We start from the raw sequence: 9,310 nt of genomic DNA, 5'->3' as shown, positions 1-9,310 counted from the left end.
GTAAAAGTAACATAATTTCCCTAATATTGCAGGGATAAATAAGAAAAATACATTAATTCATTCCCTCAGATTATTGAACTATCCCTCTCCATGGGAGAAATGTATAGCATTACTGGATCATCTTCTATTTCTTCATAACTAGAATTATTGTAGTAAAATTCTTTTATATACATTCTGTTTTAACTTAATGGAAATCATAAAATGCTTCATAATTCCCATATGACCTGCTCTAGGTGCATGAAATAATGAAATTTAGTCTTTGGAAATTTAATACCTTGGAATCTGGAAAATAATTTTCTTTGCTCTTTGACATACAACCGAGTTCTGTTAGGGTCAATGGCTAAGTATTTTAAACATGTGATTTAATATCTCATCTGTTATGTATCAACCTATGAATGAACATCTCTCCTGTGTCCCCTCCCCATCTCTCTCTCTCTCTCTCTCTATATATATATATATATATATATATATATATATATGTGTGTGTGTCCATTTATATATATGTGTATATGTATGTGTGTGTCGAGATATATATATATATATATATATATATATATATATATATATATATATATATATGTGTAGATGTATGTATATATGTATATATGTATATATGTATGTATATATGTATATGTATGTATGTATGTATGTATATATATATATATATATATATATATATATATATATATATATATATATATATATATACATATATACACACACACACACACACACACACGTATGCCTTCTAACCACACACTTTTATGTTTAGTTTTATCTAAAGATAGCAAGTTACTTTTGGTCACATATTTAAAATCCTTATGTGACAACCCACCACTGGACCAGTAATCAAGGAGCCTCAGTCCTCATCACTGGTAACAGTGGGGACATACACTGGGTGGATAACAGGTATACACACAGTATTTTCAGATGCACCTTTCTGCATCAAGTGCAATTTCCCTTAAGAGCACACAGAGACCACAGTCATTTCAGGGCTGGTTTCTCCTTCTTTCTACAGATCCTCAGTAAGACTCCCCACTGTCACAGTTATAGAGTTGAGATCTCAGCTGAGTGGCCAAACCAAGACCTCCAGCACACTCTCTGCCCAACCAGTGCTTCGTGTCCCTGCCCAAGTATTTGACACAAATACTCTTTGAGGTTTAATTTATATACACGCAAACACCTGGGAAAGGCTGGCACAGGTATACTAGCTATGTCTCTTTTTTGCCCAGACTTGTAAGGTAGTTATCCCTGCTGCCAGCAAACTACTTATCAGGTACTTTAAGGGCCTTAACAAAGGGTATCCAATCTTACTATGTAATGTTACTGTCAATACAAATGGTAGTTTGACCAAGAGCAAGGCTGTCCGATTAGTCAGCAAATAAATATGCAAGTATTCTAAGAACTTAAATATCTCTACACCGATCAGCCACAATGAAAGGTTTAAATATATTTAATAATTAAATAAGAGTTCAAAACCACAGGAAATATTTAAAACAACATTGCAGGAAAGTCTCAATTAAATAAAGAAAACAACCTAATTATGTTTCACTTTATTCCTGACTGAGTCTGAGAATTACTATACCCTATTTAACTTAAGACCAAGGCAGATGTGGTGAATGGATCTTCTAGTTGTTGTCAGGTCAAAGACAATATACAGAATGCCCTGTCTCTAAAAGACTTCTTAAATTAATATCTCAAATATTATTGCTGGGATAGCTTGCAGAATGACATCATTTCTTGTCATCTGACTTAATCCCAGGTGAAACCCCCACCACTGGAAGCTAGTAGTATTTAGCATTTACCTGTGAAAATACATGCACCTCAAATTTTTGTCAGATGCTGGAAGTCCTAAAACAATCACCTTCCTTCATGTTTTCAAAACTAGTAATTAGTTCACTAAAGACAAAACAGAAAATTTCCTGGTACAGATATTCTGTTTCTATCTGCCATAAAGTAATTTAATTTCAGCTATTTTTCTGAAGTTAACTTCCTGTATTCCAGTTTCCACTGTTACACTATGGTAACTGTTTAAATGTATACATTTTATGTACATTTCTGTTCTCTTCCAGCAAGGCACACTGTGGATACAGCTTTAAGCTCATTACTTTATAAAATACCTTTTCAACACGTATGTCTATACCAACTAGTTTGATATACACATGACATAGCCTAGTACCCAACCTATGAACCTATCAGCCCTAGGGCCTATACAAGCCTAGCCATAGCAATTCCCTGGTTATTTCTTTCCACATTATTTACTTTCCTGGACCCCTGTCTAGCAGGGCGACTGACGTGATCCCTGGGGTGAATTTCCTTTCTCCCGTCCAATCGTCAAGGTTCCTCTTGAAGAGGTCCAAAGAGGCACTCTGCTTGACATGTATGGGCAGTCAAGCAATCTATTCCAGAGTCTGGGGAGTCTCTGGGTCAGGAACCTATCCCTCCAGCATGTTTTGTTTATTGTGATGACAAGGTTTAGATCCCTGGAGCGTGTAGCTCTGAGGGATTGGGATTTCTTTAAGTGTAGCATGTCCAACAGCTCTGGGTTTGACATGGCCTTGTATGTTAAGCAGAGATCGCCTCTGAGTAGACGATATGCGACAGTTGTAACACAAGCATCTTACATGAATTATGTTGATATTCACAAATGACATATAAGTTATTTACAAAATTCCAGCTAGCTGTGCTGGCAGTATCCCCTTTTGTCACACTTCTATGTAAAGCATGTTGATATTCACAAATGACATAAAATTATTTGCAAAATTCCAGCTAACTGTGCTGGCAGTACCTCCTTTGTCGCACCTAAAACAATTACGGTAATCTAAAATACTATTAAAACATTTTAATACACTCATATTTGTATTTGAGGTATGCATGTCCAAACTAATTCTAACCATTACCCATGTGTTGCCTCACTTGCATAGTGAAGTTTTTTGAAAAATGCTTTTCAGCCCTAGTTCTCACTTAGCCATTTGGCTGTTTAATCAGTAAATTAAAGGAGCATCTGGTTATTCAACTTATTTATTAGTAGAAGGCAAGAAGCAGAGATAAGACCTTTAGAACAATCCAAATATCGCAAGCTCATTATTAAACTGTCTTAAATTATTGTTTTGCACAGTTAATACTGACTAAATATGCTCCATCTTTCTAAAATCACATTAGAAAATAAACTTCAAAATGAACAATAAATGTTCTGCAGCCTGTCAGTTGCTGCACAGCAATGCACCAACAGCTAAGGTAGTTGTAAAAAGGTTGCTATTAACTTTGTAAGTGAGGAACTGTAAAACATTCCCCAGGATTCAGCAAGATCTGCACGGCGTGCAGGAATAGTGCAAGAGCTGCTGCAGGCAATATGGCTGACGTGCAAGCCAGGAATGAGCTCCCGGGACATGCACAAGTGCTCCTGCATGGATACAGCCCCTGTGTGCTTATTACCTCATTTGCTGGGGAAAACCATGCAAATGAGGTGAATTAGTGATCCATGAAGCAGGAAGGCATCTGTACAGGAATAGTGTAGACTGCAGAAATGTATTTAGCCAGTAGCTGAATACATTTCTGCAAACTACAAAATGGAGGCATGATGGCTCATAAAAAAAACATGTATTATAAGGGTTAGGCATGCCAAAGGCCAGATATATGGCCATAGGCATGAAAATTAGTTTCAAAATTATAAAAAAAAATACATTTTTTGGCCGATTTCAGCCGTTTAAGTGTAGGGCAGCGGTGTGCAAACCGGATCATCCCGAAAATAATAAAACAAGCTGGAAATAAGCTTTTAAACCAAAATCATCATTTTACCATAATAGTCAATGGCATGCATAACACAAGACCATGGAGTAGTGGTTGCTTAGGGGGAAGGCTGAATGTTGGTTTTGTAACCATACATTAGCAGTCACTGCTATGCAAATGAGGGGAATTATACTTTTTCACAGATTTCTCCTCGGTGCTAGCTTACACCCAACCATGTAGGTGCAGTAATACCATGGTGTAAGCCTAAGAGCAAGATGACTTCATATGGGGTGTGTTATGCATGCTGTAAGCTTATTGGAGCTTTATGGCCCGTGTTTGCCCTTAGCTAAGGAGGGGGGTGTGTCTGAAGCTGCCTAGCAGTATTTACATTACCTAAACAGTTGTGCATTGCCACACACCGGGTTATAAACAAAAAATAAATAAATAAACCAGGAAATAGCAGCTCTGTTCACATCTGAGCAATGTGTTTGCGTGGCGTGCCTCTGGGCTTAAACAGGAAGGGAATGGGAAGGGAAAACAGAAATAGGAAGGTAATCAAGGAGAACTAGCATAGCAGGCAGATGAAATTTATCAGAATCACCCAATTACACAGGCAGCAGCCCAGCCCAGCACACAAATTATAAACTATGCAAACACCTTTCACTCTGGTTTTTCCCACAAACTGTACACCACTGATGTACACAAACAGGGAAATTTGACCTAACAAAATGATAGGGGCTGCTTTTGCTCTCATAAATCAATATGTGGAAGAGGCTGAGGGTGGTGAGGATGAGAATATTGATGACTAACCCACAGTGAGGAGATCCAAGTGTACAGTCCCAGGGTAACCTACCAGGGGCTACATGGAGATAGTGGAGCACTGTAGGCTGGACAGGGATCTCCTACAGCAAATTGTTGAGCTGTGCTGGCCACGCTTCACACACACAACCAACAGAGGGGAACCCATCCCAGTGGATACCAAGGTATATGTAGGTTTAAGAATACTAGCCACAGGTACCTTCCAAAGGCCAAATGGGGATATCATGGGGATCTCACCGGTATCAACATCCAGGGTACTCCAACAGTTCCTGGATGCCATATCAGCACATATATTTCCACAACACCCATGAGGCATTGACCAGCAATATGCGTCTCTTCCACCAAATAGCAGAATACCCTGATGTAGTGGGCACTATAGACTGCATACACATCAAAAGCACCACCCCATGAGCATGTTAGCGTCTACATAAAACGCAAGGGCTTCCGCTCCATCAACTGCCAAGTCATGTACGATGCCCAGGGCATTCTAATGAATGTGTGTGCTGAAAGCTATCATGACTCCCACATCTGGCATATGATGCAGCTTACTGATTTACATCCCATATGGCCACCTAGTGGGGGATGCTGGTTACACACTGGAGCCATAGCTGATGATACCCATCAGAAATGCACACACCCAAACAAGAACTCCATAATGGCAAATGCACAAATGAGAATCATAATAGAGTGTGTGTTTGGGATGCTCAAGTCTCTGTTCCAGTGCCTGGACATATCTTTTGGGTCCTTGCAGTACTCTCCAGCTACATGTACCCAAATTTTCATTGTATGTGCCATGCTACACAACAATATGATCCTGCGGAAACAGCTGCAGCAGGAACAGCATGGGGGCAGGGCCACACAGCCCCCTGCCATTGCCAAGGCTGGTACCAGGTACAAACTACAGAGGAGGAACAACCTGCACCTCCCCCTGTAGGCAGAAGGAGGCATGCCCAGTATGCCCAGGCTTTGGCAAAGAGGCAAATGCATAGCACATACAGTGAGACGGTAGGAACCCAGGGAATGATACCTCTCTCTGACTCACACATACAGTAAAAGGGATGCCAAACATGACACTACTTGTGCTTAACCATGTATAGTGAGTGTACTATGTGCATCTGACATAGCCTTCCAGCACCATCCTCAATACTGGCACAGCCACAAGGTACGTCACTCTCCCTAGCAATTGTCGAATGGAGTAGCATGTTCTGCTACTTGTATCTGGTACAGATGTGAGCATGCAAGGGAATTGGGTGGCTGAAAGGGATGGCAGCAGATAGACATCTATATAGGCAGCATGAAATCCATAACAAATACTGGTGTCAACATAGGCAGTACTAGACAAGGTGACAAATCCCACTGCAGGACATGTGCTGGGCCAAATGTGTGTCCATAGGACACATACATGCATGTCAGTGAGGCTCATATACCCAACAACAGTCTCAGCGAGCAGGACAGGTGTAGATGACCACAAATAAATGCTGTGATAAGGCCTCTGATTGATGGCAATGGAGAACAGCCCCCTCCAGACCTACACAGACTGCAACAGGTCAGGCAGTTGGATGTTCGTTCTGAAGGGTAAGAAGTCTGAAACTGAAATGTTGGTCAATAAAACCTAAGATCTGCACTACACTGATATGCCTCTAGACTGCATGATAGGTCAGAATACAGATTGAAATGGAAGCTAACCTGAAATACCAGTACAGTCATAGCAAATGTTTACAATTGTCAGGTGTGCCCCCCCCCCAAAAAAAAAAATCATAAGTAGAAATGTAGTAACATGTACGTGTGGGTATAATAGTGAAGCACAGATTACCCAAGCAGGCCAAATTAGCAGTATAGATTGTTGCACGTGTACAATATGCAGGGCTCTGTGTGTTGCATATTATGTGGAAGTGGTCAGCATGGAGGGTTGTGTCCCAGTGGCCTATGGCCAGTACTGTTGACAGGGCCAAGTTCTGACAACTGCAGTGCCAAACACAATGCATCCCAGCAAGACCCAATCCAGCAGTAATCCATACTAATTTTTCAGATGTAATATCTGTCACCATCTGAAAGATGGATATGGCATGAATGTAGGCCCAGATATACACACACAGTACACAGGTGGAAGTACCCTAAACAGTCTATAAAATGTTACTGTCAAATGGACACACCTTTGGAATTGTACTTACAGGTTAGCAGCACATTAGTTGTCTTTGTAGTATGGAATACCGATGTAGTCTGGCCAAACACTGGCAGATCACAAAAGGCACAGTTATGAAATACTAACAACTGATGTCCCCACACCAGCCAGCATAAGGGGAATTCTCCATGTACATCTGTGAGTCAGCTACAAGAAGCTTCCTTAGCACACGTGCACTCAGCTCACCCCACCATCAGCCACAGGTTCATCACAGGTCATATCCCTGCTGTTGGGAATGAGTACAATATGACCACAACTTCTGTATGGGAATACCCACAGAATGCAGCATGCTGAAGAGGTGTCCCATGCAGGTGTGTCCTTAGCCTACAGTCCTCTGTCAAAGGACTGTGTCTCACCCATACTACCAATATATGTTATCTCATGGAGTCCCAAATAATGACATAACACACTCCACAGAACACAAATGTAAGGCCATGTTGATAAATCCCAGTAGCATGTCCAGCATGTCCTACTGCATGAACTGTGGACCAACCCCTAAAGACTGCTGGGATGAAGTGATAACTAGAGGGATACTTATCAGATATTGCATGCATAATGTAAGGAAGATGATAGAATAACAGAGGGGGTAAAAGCATAGACGCCATGAAGTGTGTGAAGTCTGAAACTCTGTGTGCCCATACTAGCCCTGCCTGCAAATCCAGGAATGGGTGACAACAAACCTGCTCATAAACCACAATGTGAAGGGGAAATGACCAGATATATGAGCAAGGGAGCCTGCAGGATTTTTTGCAGGGGGTGCAAACCCAGAGCACCACCCCCAACCCCTTCAAAGCACCACTCCCAACCCTTCAACCCCCCCCTCCTCACACACAGCCATTCCAGTATCCCATTACTTGGCTATTTCTCCCCAGTTGCCATACCCACTGTTCAAAACTCTGTGTGCATATTGTTTTATGCTTTACTTCTACAATGATTACAGATATTTGGTTTTAATTTACATTTATTTCAAATTTTAGGGCCTCAGGGCCAATAGCCTAGTAACCTCCTATTTTATAGCACAAACACTGACAGACATTTGCTAAACTTAAACAAAGCAATAGTCTTGCAATGAAAACAGACTTAGCATTAAAACTTCTCTACCTTTGAAACTCGCATTCACTGAAACAGCATTGAAACCCACATTCAAAGAAAATTAATCTGGCCAATGGCAGGTTAAGTTTACCTTTGGACTGTTTTCAAATCATAGGACCCTTGCACATATTTCAGAACCATGCATAACTGCTTTAATTCACCTTCCTGATTGCATTAATTATAATATATAATAAATTAATTATATCCCTTGTTAATATAGCACCACTTACAGTGTGTTGTATAGTTTAGTTTTGAACATTTTTTCCAGTAAGCAATGAAACACATATGAACCAATAATGACAAATTGCCCAGTTCAGAACATTTCAACCATAAAAGGCCACTTAAACATCTATCATTACAATTCACCAATATCAGTCAATATGGACAATCTCTGCAGAAGTAAGTCATCTGAATAATTTCACATTAAAGAGATGTGAAACTAATGGAGAAATTGTTGCTAGAAAACAACTTTATATTTCAGTGTTTCATCTACAAATTCAGTGCCTGCTGCCCTTAAACAATAAATTGCCTAGGTTACATTTAAAAAAGATGCTAAGCTTGTATATTGCAACAGAAATAAGTGGCAAGCAGAAACACAGGTTCATAGTTACTAGGCAGCTCATCCAAAGGAGGACACACTTAGGATTGCAACACTCCACCCCCTTAAAATACAAATCTATATGCGCTGGGAATAGAACCTATAGCCCTCTACATCAAGATGCAAGTATGCTACCTGCTGTGCTACTAAGACTATTTTGAAATGCTACACCACACTAGTGATACCATTTGCTAAACAAAACAGTTGCACATTTTAAGCAGACTTAGCATGAGCAGTAGCAAACTTCTCTTCCCTTGAGACTCACAATTCCTTGAAAATAAATTCCACCTGCTAACTCTAAAAAGGGCATTTCACTCTCTCTCTCTCACACACACACACACACACACACACACACACACACACACACACACACACACACACATACCTCCACCTCTTGAAAATCTGTACAGTTGAGAGGTATGACACACACATACATTCCCTGACCTCCTTAGAAAGTGGATAGAGCAATATTGTTTGCATTAGTATGCATTTTCTGAGGATATGAAGTATAAAACTCAACTTCAGTCTTCAATGATCTGCCAGAAAAAACACAAATTTATGAGAAGCAATCTGAAAATATGAGGCAAAAATCTGGATTACTACTCCTCTGTGCACATAACCTGCCTGCATTCTTCCCTTCCTTGTCTGCCCATTCAAGAGTTCCAGGTAAGTTAAAACAGGTAACAGATAAATAATCTTTAACACTGGATAAACTCTACTATAGCAATATTTGGCTTACTAGTTTATAAGACTGAATCCTATAAAATCAAAATTTCAAATCATTAACACATAACTATGTCTTTTCATACTCATTAACAGATAATTAACTCTTTCATGATCACTCTCTATTAATTTACTATACTATTCTGTAACTTTTAATGCAAAAAAAA

The sequence above is a fragment of the Protopterus annectens genome, chromosome 2.part0 (assembly GCF_019279795.1).
Source record: "Protopterus annectens isolate FY-2018-M chromosome 2.part0, PAN1.0, whole genome shotgun sequence".
Taxonomy (NCBI): Eukaryota; Metazoa; Chordata; order Ceratodontiformes; family Protopteridae; genus Protopterus; species Protopterus annectens.
This window is presented reverse-complemented; position numbering follows the sequence as displayed.